At 69.6% G+C, this 10,000-nt stretch overlaps 1 non-coding gene across 1 annotated transcript; it reads right to left on the bottom strand.

Moving 5' to 3' along the window:
* Positions 1 to 9,824: 9,824 nt before the first annotated feature.
* On the bottom strand, positions 9,825 to 9,943 carry LOC148023590 (5S ribosomal RNA). Its single transcript, XR_015693964.1, has one exon. It is a non-coding gene; the product is annotated as a 5S ribosomal RNA (ribosomal RNA).
* Between the last annotated feature and the right edge of the window lie 57 nt (positions 9,944 to 10,000).

Raw genomic sequence — 10,000 nt, 5'->3', positions numbered from 1 at the left:
GGGCCGAATTTTGAAGGGGGGGGGGGGGAGGGGGGGGGGGGAGGGGGGGGGCCGAATTTTTGAAGGGGGGGGGGGGGGGGGGGGGGGGGTTGGTGTGTGTAGAGAGGGGCCGAATTTTGAAGGGGGGGGGGGGGGGGGGGGGGGGGGGCGAATTTTTGAGGGGGGGTGGGGGGGGGGAGGGGTGGTGTGGTGTGTGTTGAGAGGGGGGGGGAGGGGGGCAGAATTTTTGAGGGGGCGTCATGGTGGGTGCGTGGGTGTGTTAAGGGGAGGGGAGCACGTCGCGTCGTCATGTCAACACACACCACACCACCCCTCCCCCCCCCTCAAAAATCCCCCCCCCTCAACACACACCACACCACCCCTCCCCCCCCCCCCGCCCCCAAAAAATTCGCCCCCCCCCCCCAACACACACCACCCCACCCCCCCCCCAAAAAATTCGGCCACCCCCCTCAACACACACCACCCCTCCCCCCCCCCCCCCCCAAAAATTCGCCCCCCCCCCCTCAATACACACCTCCCCACCCTTCCCCCCCCCCCCCCCCGCCCCCAACACACACCACCCCTCCCCCCCCCCCCCAAAAACTCGCCCCCCCCCCTCAATACACACCTCCCCACCCTTCCCCCCCCCCCCCCTCAACACACACCACACCACACCACACCACCCCTCCCCTTCCCCCCCTCCAAATTTCGCCCCCCCCTCAACACACACCACCCCACCCCTCCCCCCCCCCCTCCAAATTTCGCCCCTTCTCCCCCCCAAAAATTCGCCCCCCCCCCCCCCCCCCCTCAACACACACCACACCACACCACCCCTCCCCCCCCCACCCCCCTCAACACACACCACCCCACAACACCCCTCCCCCCCCCCAAAAATTCCCCCCCCCCCCCCTCAACACACACCACCCCACCCCCCCCCCCCCAACACACACCACACCACCCCTCCCCCCCCCCTCAAAAATCCCCCCCCCCCCTCAACACACAAAACACCACCCCTCCCCCCCCCCCCCTCAAAACACACCACACCACACCACCCCTCCCCCCCCCTCCAAATTTTGCCCCCCCCCCCCCCCAAAAAATTGGCCCCCCCCTCAACACACACCACACCACACCACCCCTCCCCCCCCCTCCAAAATTCACCCCCCACCCCCCTCAACACACACCACCCCACACCTCCCCTCCCCCCCCCCCAAAAAATTTTCCCCCCCCCTCAAAAATTTCCCCCCCCCCCTCAACACACACCACCATATCCCCCCCCCCTCAACACACACCACACCACCCCTCCCCCCCCCTCAAAAATCCCCCCCCCCCCTCAACACACAAAATACCACCCCTCCCCCCCCCCTCCAAATTTTGCCCCCCCCCCCAAAAAAATTGGCCCACCCCCTCAACACACACCACACCACATCACCCCTCCCCCCCCTCCAAAATTCGCCCCCCCCCCCCCCCCCCTAAACACACACCACCCCACCCCACCCCTCAACACACACCACACCACCCCTCCCCCCCCCCCTCAAAAATCCCCCCCCCCCCTCAACACACACCACACCACCCCTCCCCTTCCCCCCCTCGAAATTTCGCCCCCCCCTCAACACACACCACCCCACCCCTCCCCCCCCGCCCCAAAAATTCGCCCCCCCTCCAAATTTCGCCCCTTCCCCCCCCAAAAATTCGCCCCCCCCCTCAACACACACCACACCACACCACCGCTCCCCCCCCCCTCCAAAATTCGCCCCCCCCCCCAAAAATTTCCCACCCCTCCCCCCTCAACACACACCACCCCACCCCCCCCCCCCAACACACACCACACCACCCCTTCCCCCCCCCCTCAACACACACCACACCACCCCTCCCCCCCCCCCGCCCCCAAAAAATTCGCCCCCCCCCCCCCCCCCCAACACACACCACTCCACCCACCCCCCCCAAAAAAATTCGGCCACCCCCCTCAACACACACCACACCACACCACCCCTCCCCCCCCCCCCCTCAACACACACCACCCCACCCCCCCCCCTCAACACACACCACACCACCCCTCCCCCCCAAAAAATTCGGCCACCCCCCTCAACACACACCACACCACACCACACCACCCCTCCCCCCCCCCCCCCCAAAATTCGCCCCCCCCCCCCCCTCAATACACACCTCCCCACCCTTCCCCCCGCCCCCAACACACACCACCCCTCCCCCCCCCCCCCAAAAATTCGCCCCCCCCCCCCCCCCCTCCCCTCAATACACACCTCCCCACCCTTCCCCCCCCCTCCCTCAACACACACCACACCACACCACACCACCCCTCCCCTTCCCCCCCTCCAAATTTCGCCCCCCCCTCAACACACACCACCCCACCCCTCCCCCCCCCCTCCAAATTTCGCCCCTTCTCCCCCCCAAAAATTCGCCCCTCCCCCCCCCCCCCTCAACACACACCACACCACACCACCCCTCCCCCCCCCACCCCCCTCAACACACACCACCCCACACCACCCCTCCCCCCCCCCAAAAATCCCCCCCCCCCCCAACACACACCACCCCACCCCCCCCCCCCCCCAACACACACCTCACCACCCCTCCCCCCCCTCAAAAATTCCCCCCCCCCCCCTCAACACACAAAACACCACCCCTCCCCCCCCCCCTCCAAATTTTGCCCCCCCCCCCCCCCCCCAAAAAATTGGCCCCCCCCTCAACACACACCACACCACACCACCCCTCCCCCCCCTCCAAAATTCGCCCCCCACCCCCCTCAACACACACCACCCCACACCTCCCCTCCCCCCCCCCCGAAAATTTCCCCCCCCCCCAAAAATTCCCCCCCCCCCCCCCCCCCCTCAACACACACCACCACATCCCCCCCCCCTCAACACACACCACACCACCCCTCCCCCCCCCCTCAAAAATCCCCCCCCCCCTCAACTCACAAAACACCACCCCTCCCCCCCCCCCCCCAACACACACCACACCACACCACCCCTCCCCCCCCCCCTCCAAATTTTGCCCCCCCCCCCCAAAAAATTGGCCCCCCCCCTCAACACACACCACCCCTCCCCCCCCCCCCTCCAAAATTCGCCCCCCCCCCCCTCAACACACACCACACCACACCACACCAACCCTCCCCTTCCCCCCTCCAAATTTCGCCTTCCCCTCAACACACACCACCCCACCCCTCCCGCCCCCCCCAAAAAATTCGCCCCCCCCGGTCCAAATTTCGCCCCTTCCCCCCCCAAAAATTCGCCCCCCCCCCTCAACACACACCACACCACATCACCCCACACCACGCCTCCCCCCCCTCAAAAATCCCCCCCCCCCCCCTCAACACACACCACACCACACCACCCCTCCCCCCCCCTCAAAAATCCCCCCCCCTCAACACACACCACACCACCCCTCCCCTTCCCCCCCTCCAAATTTCGCCCCCCCCTCAACACACACCACCCCACCCCTCCCCCCCCCGCCCCCAAAAAATTCGCCCCCCCCCCAACACACACCACCCCACCCCCCCCCCAAAAATTCGGCCACCCCCCTCAACACACACCACACCACACACCCCCTCCCCCCCTCCAAAATTTGCGCCCCCCCCCCTCAATACACACCTCCCCACCCCCCCCCCCCTCAACAAACACCACACCACCCCTCCCCCCCCCTCAAAAATCCCCCCCCCCCCTCAACACACACCACACCACACCACCCCTCCCCCCCCCCCCCCCAACACACCCCCCCCCCCCCAACACACACCACACAACCCCTCCCCCCCCCCTCAAAAATTCCCCTCCCCCCCCTCAACACACACCACACCACCCCTCCCCCCCCCCCCCTCAAAAATCCCCCCCCCCCCCCTCAACACACACCACACCACACCACCCCCCCCCCCCCCCCCTCCAAATTTTGCCCCCCCCCCCCCAAAAAATTGCCCCCCCCCCTCAACACACACCACACCACACCACCCCTCCCCCCCCCTCCAAAATTCGCCCCCCCCCCCCCTCAACACACACCACCCCACCCCCCCCCCTCAACACACACCACACCACCCCTCCCCTTCCCCCCCTCGAAATTTCGCCCCCCCCTCAACACACACCACCCCACCCCTCCCCCCCCGCCCCAAAAATTCGCCCCCCCCTCCAAATTTCGCCCCTTCCCCCCCCAAAAATTCGCCCACCCCCCCTCAACACACACCACACCACACCACCGCTCCCCCCCCCCTCCAAAATTCGCCCCCCCCCAAAAATTTCCCACCCCTCCCCCCTCAACACACACCACCCCCACCCCCCCCCCAACACACACCACACCACACCACACCACCCCTCCCCCCCCCCCCCCTCAACACACACCACACCACCCCTCCCCCCCCCCCGCCCCCAAAAAATTCGCCCCCCCCCCCCCCCAACACACACCACTCCACCCCCCCCCCAAAAAAAATTCGGCCACCCCCCTCAACACACACCACACCACACCACACCACCCCTCCCCTTCCCCCCCTCCAAATTTCACCTTCCCCTCAACACACACCACCCCACCCCTCCCCCCCCCCCAAAAATTCGCACCCCCGTCCAAATTTCGCCCCTTCCCCCCCCAAAAATTCGCCCCCCCCCTCAACACACACCACGCCACACCACCCCTCCCCACCCCCCCCCCCTCAACACACACCACCCCTCCCCCCCCCCCCCCTCAACACACACCACACCACCCCTCCCCTTCCCCCCCTCCAAATTTCGCCCCCCCCTCAACACACACCACCCAACCCCTCCCCCGCCCCCGCCCCCAAAAAATTCGCACCCCCCCAACACACACCACCCCACCCCCCCCCCCCCCCCCAAAAATTCGGCCACCCCCCTCAACACACACCACACCACACCACCCCTCCCCCCCCTCCAAAATTTGCCCCCCCACCCCCCGGCCCCAACACACACCACCCCTCCCCCCCCCCCCAAAAATTCGCCCCCCCCCCTCAATACACACCTCCCCACCCTTTCCCCCCCCCCCTGAACACACACCACACCACCCCTCCCCCCCCTCTCAAAAATCCCCCCCCCCCCCCTCAACACACACCACACCACCCCTCCCCTTCCCCCCCTCCAAATTTCGCCCACCCCTCAACACACACCACCCCACCACCCCCCCCCCCCCCCCAAAAATTCGCCCCCCCCCCCTCAACACACACCACCCCACACCACACCACCCCTCCCCCCCCCCCAGAAAAATCCCCCCCCCGCCCTCAACACACACCACCCCACCCCCCCCCCTCAACACACACCACACCACACCACCCCTCCCCTTCCCCCCCTCGAAATTTCGCCCCCCCCTCAACACACACCACCCCACCCCTCCCCCCCCGCCCCAAAAATTCGCCCTCCCCTCCAAATTTCGCCCCTTCCCCCCTCGTCACTCCCCCACCCAACCCAACCCCGCGTCACCCCCATGACACGGCACACCCCCCCACCCCACCGCACCCCCCCACGACGCCCCCCCCGCACCCCACCTCGAAAAACCCCGCTCCCTCCACGCCACACCACAAATGCCTCCGAAAACCCCGCTCGACCCACCCCACCCCGCGTCACCCCCCCACGACATGGCGCACCCCCCACCCCACCGCACAGCCCAACGACGCCGCCCCGCACCCCACCTCGAAAAACCCCGCTCCCTCCATACCACCCCACCACGCCTCCGAAAACCCCGCTCAACCCACCCCACCTCGCGTCAGCCCCCCAGGACACGGCACACCCCCCACACCCCACCGCACCCCCCCACGACGCGGCGCATATCCCCCCCCCCCCGCACCCCACCTCGAAAAACCCCACTCGACCCACCCAACCCCGCGTCACTCCCCCAGGACACGGCGCACCCCCCCACCCCACCGCACCCCCCCACGACGCGGCGCATATCCCCCCCCCCCCGCACCCCACCTCGAAAAACCGCGCTCGACCCACCCCACCCCGCGTCACCCCCCCACGACACGGCGCACCCCCCACCCCACCGCACCCCCCCACGACGCCCCCCCCCGCACCCCACCTCGAAAAACCCCGCTCCCTCCACGCCACACCACCACGCCTCCGAAAACCCCGCTCGACCCACCCCACCCCGCGTCTCCCCCCCACGACACGGCGCACCCCCCACCCCACCGCACCCCCCAACGACGCCGCCCCGCACCCCACCTCGAAAAACCCCGCTCCCTCCATACCACCCCACCACGCCTCCGAAAACCCCGCTCGACCCACCCCACCTCGCGTCAGCCCCCCACGACACGGCACACCCCCCACACCCCACCGCACCCCCCCACGACGCGGCGCATATCCCCCCCCCCCCCCCCGCACCCCACCTCGAAAAACCCCACTCGACCCACCCAACCCCGCGTCACTCCCCCAGGACACGGCGCACCCCCCCACCCCACCGCACCCCCCCACGACGCGGCGCATATCCCCCCCCCCCGCACCCCACCTCGAAAAACCCCGCTCGACCCACCCCACCCCGCGTCACCCCCCCACGACACGGCGCACCCCCCCACCCCACCGCACCCCCCCACGACGCCCCCCCCCGCACCCCACCTCGAAAAACCGCGCTCCCTCCACAGCACCCCACCTCTCCTCCAAAAACCCCGCTCGACCACCCCCACCCCGCGTCACCCCCCACGACGCCCCCCCGCACCCCACCTCGAAAAACCCCGCTCCCTCCACAGCACCCCACCTCTCCTCCAAAAACCCCGCTTGACCACCCCAACCCCGCGTCACTCCCCCACGACACGGCGCACCCCCCCACCCCACCGCACCCCCCCACGACGCCCCCCCGCACCCCACCTCGAAAAACCGCGCTCCCTCCACAGCACCCCACCTCTCCTCCAAAAACCCCGCTCGACCCACCGCACCCCGCGTCACGGCGCACCCCCCACCCCAGGGCACCCCCCCACGACGCCCCCCCCCCCACCCCACCTCGAAAAACCGCGCACCATCCACAGCACCCCACCTCTCCTCCAAAAACCCCGCTCGACCCACCCCACTCCGCGTCACCCCCCCACGACACGGCGCACCCCCCCACGACGCCCCCCCGCACCCCACCTCGAAAAACCCCGCTCCCTCCACAGCACCCCGCCACGCCTCCGAAAACCCCGCTCGACCCACCCCACCCCGCGTCACCCGCCACGACACGGCGCACCCCCCCACAACGCCCCCCCCGCACCCACCTCGAAAAACCCCGCTCCCTCCACGCCTCCGAAAACCCCGCTCGACCCACCCCACCCCGCGTCTCCCCCCCACGACACGGCGCACCCCCCCACGACGCCCCCCCGCTTCCCACCTCGAAAAACCGCGCTCCCTCCACAGCACCCCACCTCTCCTCCAAAAACCCCGCTCGACCACCCCCACCCCGCGTCACCCCCCACGACGCCCCCCCGCACCCCACCTCGAAAAACCCCGCTCCCTCCACAGCACCCCACCTCTCCTCCAAAAACCCCGCTCGACCCACCCCAACCCCGCGTCACTCCCCCACGACACGGCGCACCCCCCCACCCCACCGCACCCCCCCACGACGCCCCCCCGCTTCCCACCTCGAAAAACCGCGCTCCCTCCACAGCACCCCACCTCTCCTCCAAAAACCCCGCTCGACCACCCCCACCCCGCGTCACCCCCCACGACGCCCCCCCGCACCCCACCTCGAAAAACCCCGCTCCCTCCACAGCACCCCACCTCTCCTCCAAAAACCCCGCTCGACCCACCCCAACCCCGCGTCACTCCCCCACGACACGGCGCACCCCCCCACCCCACCGCACCCCCCCACGACGCCCCCCCGCACCCCACCTCGAAAAACCGCGCTCCCTCCACAGCACCCCACCTCTCCTCCAAAAACCCCGCTCGACCACCCCCACCCCGCGTCACCCCCCACGACGCCCCCCCGCACCCCACCTCGAAAAACCCCGCTCCCTCCACAGCACCCCACCTCTCCTCCAAAAACCCCGCTCGACCCACCCCAACCCCGCGTCACTCCCCCACGACACGGCGCACCCCCCCACCCCACCGCACCCCCCCACGACGCCCCCCCCCGCACCCCACCTCGAAAAACCGCGCTCCCTCCACAGCACCCCACCTCTCCTCCAAAAACCCCGCTCGACCACCCCCACCCCGCGTCACCCCCCACGACGCCCCCCCGCACCCCACCTCGAAAAACCCCGCTCCCTCCACAGCACCCCACCTCTCCTCCAAAAACCCCGCTTGACCACCCCAACCCCGCGTCACTCCCCCACGACACGGCGCACCCCCCCACCCCACCGCACCCCCCCACGACGCCCCCCCGCACCCCACCTCGAAAAACCGCGCTCCCTCCACAGCACCCCACCTCTCCTCCAAAAACCCCGCTCGACCCACCCCACCCCGCGTCACGGCGCACCCCCCACCCCAGGGCACCCCCCCACGACGCCCCCCCCCCCCCCCACCCCACCTCGAAAAACCGCGCTCCATCCACAGCACCCCACCTCTCCTCCAAAAACCCCGCTCGACCCACCCCACCCCGCGTCACCCCCCCACGACACGGCGCACCCCCCCACGACGCCCCCCCGCACCCCACCTCGAAAAACCCCGCTCCCTCCACAGCACCCCGCCACGCCTCCGAAAACCCCGCTCGACCCACCCCACCCCGCGTCACCCGCCACGACACGGCGCACCCCCCCACAACGCCCCCCCCGCACCCACCTCGAAAAACCCCGCTCCCTCCACGCCTCCGAAAACCCCGCTCGACCCACCCCACCCCGCGTCACCCCCCCCACGACACGGCGCACCCCCGCACCCCACCTCGAAAAACCCCGCTCCCTCCACAGCACCCCGCCACGCCTCCGAAAACCCCGCTCGACCCACCCCACCCCGCGTCACCCCCCACGACACGGCGCACCCCCCCACCCCACCGCACCCCCCCACGACGCCCCCCCCGCACCCCACCTCGAAAAACCCCGCTCCCTCCACGCCTCCGAAAACCCCGCTCGACCCACCCCACCCCGCGTCACCCCCCCACGACGCCCCCGCGCACCCCACCTCGGAAAACCCGCTGCATCCACACCACCCCACCCCACCTCGGAAAACCCGCTGCATCCACACCACCCCACCCCGCGTCACGGCACACCCCACCGCACCCCCCCTCGACGCGGCGCATCCCCCCCGCACCCCACCTCGAAAAACCCCGCTCCATCCACACGACCCCGCCACGCCTCCAAAAACCCCGCTCGACCCAGCCCACCCCGCGTCACCCCCCCACGACACGGCGCACCCTCCACCCCACCGCACCCCCCGACGACGCGGCGTATCCCCCGCGCACCCCACCTCCAAAAACCCCGCTCGACCCACGGCACGTCACCTCACCCCCCCACGACATGGCACACCCTCCCTCCTAAGAAATCGCGCTCCGCAATGACACGGCACACACACCCCACTGCACACGACCCCCTCCCGCGACACGGAACCTTCCACCCCCCGACGGACCTCCTCAAGAAACCCCCCCACGACATGGCACCCCCCCGCGACATGGCACACCCTCCCTCCTCAGAAATCCCCGCTCCAACAACCCGCCCGCGCAACATGGCACGCCCTCCCTCCTCGGAAAAACCCCGCTCCACCGAACCCCCCCACAACATGGCACACCCTCCGCTCCCAAAATACCTCGCATCTTGAGGAGGGGGTATCACGTGAGAGCGAGGCAGAGGGAGGGGCCAGGCACGACGTACGCAAAGACAATCGCGACGAGGAGAGGAGGCGCCGCGTCATGGCAAGGCGAGGGGGTTTCCTACCACGATGTCGGCGTTGGAGAGTCGAGACGTGATCCGAGGGGATTTCCATGCCACGGTCTCGAAACAAGCATGCAAAAGGGTGCAGCACCAGGACTTCCCGGGAGGTCACCCATCCCAGTACTGTTCTGGCCCAAGCGCGCTTAACTGCGGAGTTCTGATGGGATCCGGTGTATTAGCGCTGGTGTGACCGCACCACGAACACAAAGGAATTCCAAAGAGCTCTTGTATACTCGGAAAGTGGCACGAGAGAGC

The sequence above is a fragment of the Lygodium microphyllum genome, chromosome 16, assembly GCF_053477565.2.
Source record: "Lygodium microphyllum isolate KBCC chromosome 16, Lygodium_microphyllum_v1.1.10, whole genome shotgun sequence".
Taxonomy (NCBI): domain Eukaryota; kingdom Viridiplantae; phylum Streptophyta; class Polypodiopsida; order Schizaeales; family Lygodiaceae; genus Lygodium; species Lygodium microphyllum.
The sequence above is the reverse complement of the archived record's forward strand: the minus strand, read 5'-3'. Positions and strand labels throughout refer to the sequence as shown.